Here is a 12,720-nt window from a genome sequence, read left to right as displayed (position 1 = left end):
TATTTGAATTTCAATTAGTGCAATTGGCATTGCTCGAGTAGGCCGAGTTTTAGTTTAAATGGTAATAAATAATAAACAAATAATATTTTGCTTTACCAGTTTATATGACACAAAACTCTGGTCGTAATTTATTTAAATAAAAATCCAATCTCATTCACTGGCCAAAGCTGTATTATGCATAGCATAATCCGTATACCCTGGTTTTATGTCTTCAATATAAAATTACAAATGCTCTACCAAAGTTGTCAACTTCAAATTGTAGCGTTTTAAATATAGGCAACTACCTTGTGTATTTATTCACGACGTAATAACTGAGGTTGGGAGTGTCATCCGTATTTTTCAACTATCTGCATAAGCCAAATGATCGAATATCTGGATAGCTAACTAAAAAATCTGCATATCCGGCTACGTAAACGGAAAATCCGGATATACTCGAATATAAAAGTTGATTATCCGGAAATCAGACGTAAACGAAATGTATAACGGGCAAATAAACAATTTATAAATGAAAGGCGCGTTAACATCCGAAGATATTTTAAGCCGAGCTTCTATTCCAATTTGCGCCATGCTAATTTAAATTTTTCCTACAAATTGGCGGGACTGGACCTACTTCTTTTATGCCGACTCCGAACGGCATCTGCTTGCCTAACACTGCCGAGGGGCGACCCCGCTTAGAAAAATTTTCTTCTAATTGAAAAAAACAAGTTTCTAAAATTTGTCAGGGCGTGGGTCGTCCCCGCGTTGGGCTTTATGCAGACCTTGGCCCGCTTTGATGCAGAGAGCCTCACATGTTGAGGTGGAGTACGCTGTTAAAACAGCAATACTAAATGTTTGGCTCGTTCAGAATATAAGAACAAAAAACCGAAAAGTTACCAGCGGGTCCCTCCTAAACCAGGGGTGGTATCCACCGTAGGGTTACGCAGAACACCTTTCTGCGTTGGCGGCCTTCTGCTGCGCTTATAAAATAGTACCCTGGGTGGGTCCAACACCGGTTTGGAGACCAAAACTATATCCACGCAAAGCACTTATGTTGACCGTTTTTTTGTTGGGTACCCAACATAACAACAATCACATGAAAATCACCAACTTCCACTGCAAATATCTCCGGACAGAGATACAATTTTTATTTTTTTCGCCTTCGTGGCCATGTTCTCGAGATTAATACGCGTCGTGGAAACCTCTCTCGATATTTTTTTTTAGTAGCACATCAACATTTTAACATAATGAAAATTATAGAAATTGTGTTTACCAAAAAGGTAAACACGAGAAACGTCAAATGAAAATGTCCCAAAAAAACACCATGGTGAACTCACGTAAGTTCACAATGATGAAAAAAGCTTTAGGTTGAAGATTGCCAGATTGACGTGCATGATATGGTGAGAATAAGGACAGGGATAGATATAGGGTGGTTATGATTGCAATAGACAAAAGAAAGACCGTGGGAAACGGCATAAGGAAACGGTTCTTTTCAGCGGTTCGGATAGTATAAAAGGGGGTAACTGAAGGTGAACAAGAGGAAAGTAAAATATAGCAGCATATCGGGCTAAAGTGCGCGCTCCGCTTATAAAAAAAAAAAAAAACATTTGTGATTTTTGCGTGTGATAAAGTTTTAAAATTCCCTGTGCGCGAAGATCCAGAAAGGATCAGGTTAGTGCCGATAGCAATAATTTTTAAGTTTTGATAAGGCAAATTGCCTTCAATAAAAAAAAATCGGTTTCGGTCGATAATTTTTAAAGAAAAAGGACGACGCTGCATCCAACCATCAGGACAGGATTTCCTTGCTGCATAAGGAGGTGGAATATTTGTTTACCTGGTGAGTGTTTAAATTATGAAGATTTTTTATTATCATCTAGACTTTCGCGCCGTTTGGGGTTCACGCGACCTCAATTTTGACTTCGGTCACCAGCCTCTTCAATAAATCCGCAGGCACGGATTTTCCTGGGTGAAGATTTCCACTCAAGCAGTTTTTTTTGCGTAAACCCAAATTCTAAAAATTTAATATCTCTGCTTTTTTTTTTTGATTAAAATACTAAATTTTTGTGGATACTCATTTTATATTGCGAGTAGGTATGAGGGCAATATAATATGAATGTATGTGTGACATAAGGCGCGTGAACGCCAAATCGGTTTTTGGAGCCTTGATGAAAGAATTTAATTGGCGCTAATTGAGATTTAATTCTCGTAGTGGGAACCGGAGGTGGCCAGTGAAGCCTTTTTAAAGCGCCAGGGAATCACATCTTTTGCGAATCACACTTTTTGCGAATCACATTTTTTGCGAATCACAATTTTTACAAATCACGAATGTCTACCAATTCGATATCAATTTTTTTACAAATTCAACAATTTCCTACAAATTCGATAGCATTGGCTACACATTCAATCTCCAATTTATCAGATCCATACAACATTTTCATCAAGTAAATCGTAATTGCATCTCATCACATTTTTTGGTATTGCAACTTCATCACCAATAAATCCTTTTATTGCATCTCGGAAAGCTGCGTCCAATTGGATTTGTTTATTCACCTAGCCATTTACCCTAACGTTGGAGCGACCTACCTCATTATAGCATTCAGCAAAAAAGTTCACCATAACGTAATTTGTACAAAAGCTTTTTATGGTAGATAGAAAATTAACAAACGAGTCAGGGTAGTCTAAGAATTGTTTTTTTTTATCCCAAATTTTAAACTGTATGAAATATGAATTTTACATTGATGTGCATGGACATATATCCGAGTCACTATAAATCTTTTCCGTTTTAGTCTTAAACGTAGTATTCGATTAAACCAAAATTTATAAAATTGTAAGGCGTCTATGAGTCACAAAATATACCAGAACGATTAATTAAGCTGTTTTTTTTTGTCTTACCTTTTTTTGCAGAGGGTATGAACCCTGCACCAATAAGCCCCCCAATCCCCACATAAAAGAGCTCTTTTAGGCAGGCATTAGGGTGTCTTTTAAAACTCTTTTTTTTTTATATAACTCCACTTGAGTAGATAAGAGTTTGGTGATTTTGGCGACAGAAAGACCCAGAAATATATTTGAACATTTGTCATACAGTTTTTTTTTATGGAATTTATGAGCACATTTTGATTCTTTTTAGGTTGATAATATTTATAGGCTTGTTTGCGCGTGTATAAATACTGTTTGTAATACGTTTATTTTTACTTTTATATGTTTGCACAAGGATACACATTTTTTTTTGCGAAGAAGGAACCCATATGTGTTAAATTAAAATTTACATATATGTATATATATAAATTAAGGTGTTTGAAGAAAAATATTATTGAATATAAACGAAGCTTGATTTTTTGTAAGGTTTTATTCCATTCGTGTATAGATTTTAAGATTATGTTTATTAAAAATGCGTTATTGAAGTGAAAAGAGAAGTAATATGGCTGGCTAATTTCTTTTGGGGCGGGATGTAAGGATGGAATGATGAGGAGGTAAGTGGGAGTATGGAGCATGGCATTAGGGTGACCGCAGAGTAGGTTGCACGATGCGAGCGGTCCAAGGTTGGGTGGGATTCCTGTTGTGCGGTGGGTAAGTGAACCCGAAGAGGTGAATGGAAGTTAATAAATATATGTGTGCGTCCGGTTCCAAGATGGCGGGTTGAGAACCACGGCCTGCCAAATGTACTGAGCTAGCTAGGGCCACCATCTGAAACCAAAGCAACGTGTACGTGACAAATTTTAATGTTGCTTTTCCCGGGGCGTGAATCCAGGATCTTCGGTGCGTATGGCGGAGCACGCTACCATCACACCACGGCGGCCGCCAATTTATAGGGCGTAAATAAACGTTGCTATCACCGTGGTCTAGTGGGTATAGTGCTAGCCCCACACTCCGAAAGCCATAGGTTCGGCTCCGGGAACACCAAAGAAATGTGTAGATTAGGCCGGGTCGATTTGTGGGGAGGCAATAAATCGCCCATTGCTCTGTGAAAATCATATTCTAGGGATCAAAATAAGAAACTGCCGAAGGAACCATACCTCTAAAACGAATTCTGATGTCCCCCCCCCCTTTGGGTCGTAGGGGCAAATTTTGAAAAATCCCACTTTGAAATGCCTATGTTTTTTCTTTTTGGAGTTTATTTTTCTCTTTAGAAATTTATTTAGTCAGAACATATGTAAATGAAAAAATTAATTTAACTTAGTAATAGAAAAGAAATTTAAAAAAATTATTAGAAATTAGCGTTTTTACAACCCCGTTTTAAAACCGAGGCATCACTGTGATGCATTTGCATGTCATAAAAATAGTTGTGTGGGTTTTTTATTCAACCGTTTTCAAAAATAAAGGTATCACTGTGACACAACTGCAGATCGTAAAATTGCTTGTGTTGTTTTTTTTAAGCCACCACAAGACACAGCAGGTAGAATTGAACTTGCCCCTATCCAAAAGTTCGACCCAAAGGGGGGGCGGGGGGGCATCAGAATTCGTTTTAGAGGTATGGTTCCTTCGGCAAAGTTTCTAATTTTGATTCCTACAATACGATTTTCATAGAGTAATGAGCGATTTTTAAATCGATCCGCCCTAGTGTAGATACTATCAAATCCGGCCCAGGCACAATTACATCCAACCATACATTATACCGGTAGACAGAATCCTAACTCTATATATGACAAGTATTCATTTTCCTGGTTTGTGTATTTTCTTTATTCGCGATTTTGGCATCTGAGGGGATTTGACGTTAAATCTTTTCGTATTTGAAAAACTATCACGTGGGGCCACTAGCAATTTTTGTTGTTATATCGCCATATTGATTTGTAAGATGGGCCTAATTATTGTTATGATAAATGTTTTCTTAATTGAAACAATTTTAAATTAGAATAGAAGAAAGAAAATATTTAGACGACTGCCAAAGCTCGTTGGTTATAGCAGCCATTGTGAATAAAACTTGGTTCAATATGGCTACTTTTTAGCGTTTTGATAGGGTGTTTAATATGGCGGGCATAGGGCCGGCTATCTTCAGCAGGTAATAGGAAGAGATACAAAATGAGACAGAGATAGTCAATTACAAATCAGGTGATCTTTTCTATTTGAAATTTCGACGTCTATGCAGAAGTTATCACATTTGTCTTATCCACATTGATAGCAGCGGCGCCGAAACGTTGCCAATGAAAGAATTTAGGAGTTCCCGAAATGGATCTACATATAAACCAGCTTTGGCAGTTGTCTAAGTTTTTTCTTCCTCTATTCTAATTAAAATTTTTTTCAATTAAGAAAAACATGTATCATAACAATATTAATTAGAAAATAATTATTGTTAGGCCTTGTTTTTTTTCGTTTTAGGAATTGAATGTTCCAATTCCAATAAATGGCAAGAGGACTTTTAAATTGCCTCTTATATCGCCAGGTTAACAAACGTATAAGGGTAATATACTTGCAACATTTAGACGTGCATAAGCAGCTAACATATGTCGCAAAGTAAAAACCCGTAGCACAAATTTTCGCCTTGTAATTGCTAAATATATGGCTTGTTGCCATGTGCTTTTTCAAAATTTGCAATTCATCATGAATTATATTTTACGTATCATACATTTTTTTTCTATTTTCCAATCTCCAATATCACTTTATGGTTGTATGATTCGAATCCAGTAATTTGTATAATCCGGTGAGTTTTAATATAATATGTACAGATGCTCTAGTCCATTCAATCGTGGTAATTATTTTTCGTTTATTTCATTTTTGTAAAAGTATTTTCGTCTTTTCAGGTGTTATATTTTATATTTATTTTTAAAAAATCACGTCAGCTTTCTACGTTTTAAACATTTGGAGCTCATGTGAAGAAGGTCAGGACGCATCATACAAAATTCCAACTTTTGCCCAAGATTTATGGTTGTATATTTCGAAGTAATTTGTATAATCCGGTGAGTTTTAATATAATATGTACAGATGCTCTAGTCCATTCAATTGTGGTAATTATTTTTCATTTTTGTAAAAGTATTTTCGTCTTTTCAGGTGTTATATTTTATATTTATTCTGGTTATGTGTACATGACTGTACATTAATATATAATACGGATATTTTCAATTCCGTTATTAGTTCTTTTGCATCGTAAAATTTGTTTTTGTTTTTTTTTTTTCTTTTCCTTTGAATAATATGTAGTCAAAATAGGTTTTCCTTGCTTCTTCTTTTCCCTTTCTTTTCAATTTATATGTAGTCCCAAATCTTGTATCCCTTATTTTCGCTTAATTTTTTTTTTTTTTTTCGTTTTTAATGGTAAGGTTGAATTTTCATATGTATATCTACTCTCTTGTTCTAGAAAAAGCCGAAAGAATCCTCTTGCCAAAATAAAATGGCGCCTTGCCAAGCGCCAAATCAGTTGTATTGTCTTCGTTGTGTCCGTATAGTAGCTCCGTTATTTGAAGAGGTAAAAGTCTTTGATTGTGTATAAATTATAACTGTTAAATTCTTTTCACTGTTTTTTTTTTTCCTTCCCAATTACGTATTTTACTAAGTTTTTCCAATTATATGGCGTTTCACTTAGGTTCACAAATGCTTGGATTTTGTTATTTTTAAGTGGCTCCACGCCAAGCACGAATTTTTAAGTTTTTCTACTTTATTTGGTTATTTACAGTAACCAATTTACTTTCTTTTCTATGTCTTATAGTCATTCTAATGAGTGCAGTGAGGATTGCATTGATTTGATGATTGCAATAAGAATTGCCAATTTATGTACATATATACTGAGTATATAAAGCGAGCTGCTTTCCAGCAAAAATAATTTTTCTTTTATATTGTTATACAGTTAGTATACTTATATATACCGAAGTGCATTATGTGGCCCGTTGCCATGTGCTTTTCAGATCCGTTTAGTATATAAACCTAGTTTGGCCTTTTATTTGGCGCCACGCCAGTTTTACGTCTCACTGATTCCTGTTAGGAATGCAAGAACCCCACCCTGACTCCAGGTCATGGAGGTATTGCATCTCCTAACTCCGCCAAAACGCCCGAGGGGAAGCCAGTCTTGTGGCCTATTTGATTTTTCCGCTCAACACAAAAAAGTCCCGAACATACTGCAGTTGAGCCGAATGACACGCACGTTCACTCACACGAAATGACAAGACCGGAATGTGTATTGTTAGGCCTTGAGCTCGACTCAAACCCGCGTTTTTTCAATACGGAAAAGTAAAGGGCCAATTAATGGTGACTTATAACCATAAAATCATAACCAGATAAAACTGATAGAACCTACCTTATGGAAATCAATGTAATCGCGATTAATGGTGTCATACTATAACGCTTGGCGGCCACCGTGGTGTGATGGTAGCGTGCTCCGCCTATCACATCGTATGCCCTGGGTTCAACTCCCGGGCAAAGCAACATCAAAATTTTAGAAATAAGATTTTTCAATTAGAAGAAAATTTTTCTAAGCGGGGTCGCCCCTCGGCAGTGTCTGGCAAGCGCTCCGATTGTATTTCTGCCATGAAAAGCTCTCAGTGAAAACTCATCTGCCTTGCAGATGCCGTTCGGAGTCGGCATAAAACATGTAGGTCCCGTCCGGCCAATTTGTAGGGAAAAATCAAGAGGAGCACGACGCAAATTGGAAGAGAAGCTCGGCCTTAGATCTCTTCGGAGGTTATCGCGCCTTACATTTATTTTTTTTTTTTATTTACTATAACGCTAACGTCATAACCATACCATAGCCAACCAATTGGTTTTTGGTTTCTCGCCATATCCATAACCTAAAAATATTTGAGGTGGTGAATTTAATAACTTTTTGTAGATTTTATTCATTGTTTTGGATACGTTATGACAAAGAGACTTTTGTTTTATGGAATATGTTATATGTATGTTATATGTATTTTTAAGAAATTTTCACGATTTTTAGGTTAAGGCACTATTAATCGATCACATTGGAGATGGTTATGGATATGGGTATGGTTACGACTATGGCGTTAGGGTTAAGGAAGTTTAATTTGGCCTTAATGGTGCCATACCATAACGCTAACGCCATAACCATACCATAGCCAACCAATTGGTTTTTGGTTTCTCGCCATATCCATAACCTAAAAATATTTGAGTTGGTGAATTTAATAACTTTGTCAAAGAAGATAGATATAATAAGAGCCGCCACTCGTGATTTTTTAGGCATCTACTCGATGTAAAGGGCGAATTAATGGTGACTTATAAGTGCCATACTATAACGCTAACTCGATTACTTACTTACTTACTTAATTGGCGCTTAACCGTCTAAACGGTTATGGCCGTCCAACAAGGCGCGCCAGTCGCTCCTTCGCTCCGCCAACCGGCGCCAATTGGTCACACCAAGGGAGTTTAAATCGTTTTCCACCTGGTCCTTCCAACGGAGTGGGGGCCGCCCTCTACCTCTGCTTCCATAGGCGGGTTCCGATAGGAGCACTTTCTTGGCCGGAGCATCATCTTTCATTCGCATAACATGGCCTAGCCAGCGCAGCCGCTGCGTTTTAATTCGCTGGACTATGTTGATGTCTGCGTATAGCTCGTACAGCTCATCATTAAATCTTTTTCGGTACTCGCCATCGCCAACGCGTAGAGGTCCATAAATCTTTCGAAGAACTTTTCTCTCGAACACTCCCATTACATTGATTTGCATTATGTAGGTGTGATCAGCTGTTTTATCTGGTTATGGCGTTATGGTTATAAGTCACCAATAATTCGCCCTTAAAGTGTGATGTAGTCGCTATTTTTTTTATGAGGGACATTTTGAACTGCCTCCCATTTATTCATGCAGTGCCTACACCTACTTTATGCAAACGTGATTGTTGGAAAAAGAATTAATTAATTAATTAAATACAGTCAGAAAAATATACACAAGTACCCCACGAAAATGTATAGAAGACATTTATAAAAAGTAGCGACTACCTCAAAGTTTACATCGAGTAAATGCCTAAAAAATAACGAGCGACGGCTCTTATTATATCTATTCTCTTTGACGTTATGACTAAGAGACTTATTTTTTTTTTCATTTCATTTCATTTATTTACTGACAGTATTGGCACAATAAGATCTTGTATGATCTTTTATAGTGCAACAATGGTTACATAATAATGAGTATAATTTTTTAAAACTTAAAACTGGTTTTTTTTTCATTTGTATGAAATTTTCACGGTTTTTAGGTTAAGGCACCATAAATCGATCATATTGGAGATGGTTATGGATATGGGTATGGTTACGACTATGGCGTAAAGGCCAAATTAAACTTCCTTAACCCTAACGCCATAGTCGTAAACATACCCATATCCATCTCCAATGTGATCGATTAATGGTGCCTTAACCTAAAAATCGTGAAAATTTCATAAAAATGAAGAAATCGCAAAAAATTTCAAACATATTCCACAAAAAATAAGTCTCTTAGTCACAAAGTATCCAAAACAATGAGACTAATACATTTCGACAGCTTAAAATACAAAAATAATTGAAAAATATAAGTTCCAAATTTTGTTGCCTTAAGCTGGGAGCACTGGAGCATTGGAAACGGGTCCTTTCCAACCTTCCTTAAATGAGTGGGTCCCAGACTCGTCCGTTTGTCACGCTTAATAAATCTTCGCAGTTAAAGTTAGAAATAAAAAACAAAATATTGTTTTAGAAAGTTTTTGCAAAATAAATTTTCCTCGAATTTTAATGTAGCAGTTATAGGTCCGACACATAAGCAGTTTTTCATATAGATGAGTTTAACACAAGCGTATGTATTACGAGTAGATTGCATGTATTTTTATGCAGAATGATAGAATTAGCGACACTAGCGCCATCTGATATTGAAAAGTAGCCAACTCCCCAATTTTGTTCCAAGCAAATAATTAGAAGAAGAATTTGACATTTGCTTTGGCGGGTTGGATTTTATATAAGGTGCCACGATTTTCAAACTTTTGTTGATTTGTAGGGGTATAGGGGGTCTTAAAAATCTCCAAAATGGAATCCGCAGCTCTAGGAAACTCTTAGTTAATAAAATATAAGCTTTTTATACTCAGTTGAGCAGAGCTCACAGAGTATATTAACTTTGATTGGATAACGGTTGGTTGTACAGGTATAAAGGAATCGAGATAGATATAGACTTCCATATATCAAAATCATCAGTATCGAAAAAAAATTCGATTGAGCCATGTCCGTCCGTCCGTTCGTCCGTCTGTAACTTGAGTAAATTTTGAGGCATCTTCATGAAATTTGGTATGTAGGTTCCTGGGCACTCATCTCAGATCGCTATTTAAAATGAACGATATCGGACAATAACCACGCCCACTTTTTCGATATCGAAAATTTCGAAAAGGTCGATAATTCATTACCAAATACGGATTAAGCGATGAAACTTGGTAAGTGAGTTGATCTTATGACGCAGAATAGAAAACTAGTAAAATTTTGGACAATGGGCGTGGCACCGCCCACTTTTAAAAGAAGGTAATTTAGAAGTTTTGCAAGCTGTAATTTGGCAGTCGTTGAAGATATCATGATGAAATTTGGCAGGAACGTTACTCTTATTACTATATGTCTGCTTAATAAAAATTAGCAAAATCGGAGAACGACCACGCCACTTTAAAAAAAAAAAATTTTTTTTTAATTCAAATTTTCGAAAAGAAAAGTTAATATCTTTACATTATATAAGTAAATCATTCAACTCCAGTAATGATATGTTGTAACAAAATACAAAAATAAAAGAAAATTTCAAAAGGGGCGTGGCTCCGCCCTTTTTCATTTAATTTGTCTAGGATATTTTTAATGCCATAAGTCGAACAAAAATTTACCAATCCTTGTGAAATTTGGTAGAGGCTTAGATTCTAGGACGATAACTGTTTTCTGTGAAAAAGGGCGAAATCGGTTGAAGCCACGCCCAGTTTTTATACACAGTCGACCGTCTGTCCTTCCGCTCGGCCGTTAACACGATAACTTGAGCAAAAATCGATATATCTTTACTAAACTCAGTTCACGTACTTATCTGAATTCACTTTGTATTGGTGTAAAAAATGGCCGAAATCCGACTATGACCACGCCCGCTTTTTCGATATCGAAAATTACGAAAAATGAAAAAAATGCCATAATTATATACCAAATACGAAAAAAGGGATGAAACATGGTAATTGTATTGGTCTATTGACGCAAAATATATAAAAAAAAAATAAAATATAACTTTAGAAAAAAACTTGGTAAAATGGGTGTGACACCTACCATATTAAGTAGAAGAAAATGAAAAAGTTTTGCAGGGCGAAATCAAAAGCCATTGGAATCTTGGAAGGAATACTGTTCGTGGTATTACATATATAAATAAATTAGCGGTACCCGACAGATGATGTTCTGGATCACCCTGGTCCACATTTTGGTCGATATCTCGAAAACGCTTTCACATAAGTATACAACTAAGGTATGTTTGTTAGCATTTAATAATATAATGATTCAGGCTATGGAAAGTTTAACCTACAAGAAAGAAGTGCATATCAAGTTAATGAATAAATGGTATGATAGAGAATTGGCACAAATGAATAAATATAAATACAATATGTACACGCGTGCGTTACAAACTGGAGAGTGGGATGAATATAAAAATATAAATAGGCCTTACAAAAAATTAGTCAAATTGAAAAAAAATAAAGTATATGGGGAATAAAATCATTTTGAATGAATATAATGCTAAAGAAATGTGGAAATATCTCAAACAAACGGTTAACCAAACTAAAGATAACGAAGGGATAAAAAAGGTGATACTGGATGGCATACTGGTTGAAAACGAAACCGATCTGGCGAATGGTCTAAATAGATTTTTTGTAAACAGTGTGATTGAAATTAATAATAACATCGAAACCTGTCAAGTAGCACTAGAGGATACACAAGTCCATTCAAAATTAAAGTTTGCTGAAATTACCACCGATGATGTTATTAATATCTTAACAGACTTTAAATATAAAATAGGTGGAAGAAAACTGCTATCCGAAGGTGTACTAAAAGATTGTATATCGTATACCGGATATTTCTATGCTCAAATAATTAATAACAGCTTAGAAGATGGTGTAGTACCTGAAATGTGGAAAACGTCAACAATAATACCTGTGGAAAAAGTTAAAAAGACAATGCAACCTGAAGAACTTAGACCCATAAATACCCTGCCAAGTGATGCTAAAATTCTCGAAGTCGTTGTTAAGAATCAGTTGGTGAATCATCTTGAAGTAAATAATATATTAGTCTACCAACAGTCAGGATTTAGGAAAAAACACTCCTGTGAGACAGCGCTGAACTTGGTGATATCTGATTGGAAAGAAGAGCTAAACAACAAAAAAGTAGTGGTTTCAGTTTTCCTTGACCTCAAAAGAGCTTTTGAAACGGTGGATAGAGAGATATTAATAAAAAAAATGCAGCGGATTGGCATAACTGATATTGAACTTAAATGGTTCCGCAACTATTTGAAGCAGAGAAAGCAGAAAACAGTTATAAATGCTGTGACGTCGGATGAATTAGAGGTACCCATAGGGTTACCTCAAGGCTCAGTATTGGCACCTATATTATTTCTTATATACATAAATGACATAGTCAATGCTATCGAAGGTTGTGAAATTAGACTTTTTGCGGATGATGCATTAATTATGATAAGTGAAAATAATATTAATACTGCACTCGCCAAAATGCAACATGAAATAAATAACTTGTATAAATGGTTGTGTGGTAATAGACTGAAACTAAACATAAATAAAACTAAATATATGATAATAACAAGGAGGAATATCAATGAGGAGGATATAGCCGAGCTAAAAATAAATG

Source organism: Eurosta solidaginis, chromosome 2, assembly GCF_040869045.1.
Source record: "Eurosta solidaginis isolate ZX-2024a chromosome 2, ASM4086904v1, whole genome shotgun sequence".
NCBI classification, from domain to species: Eukaryota; Metazoa; Arthropoda; class Insecta; order Diptera; family Tephritidae; genus Eurosta; species Eurosta solidaginis.
The sequence above is the reverse complement of the archived record's forward strand: the minus strand, read 5'-3'. Positions refer to the sequence as shown.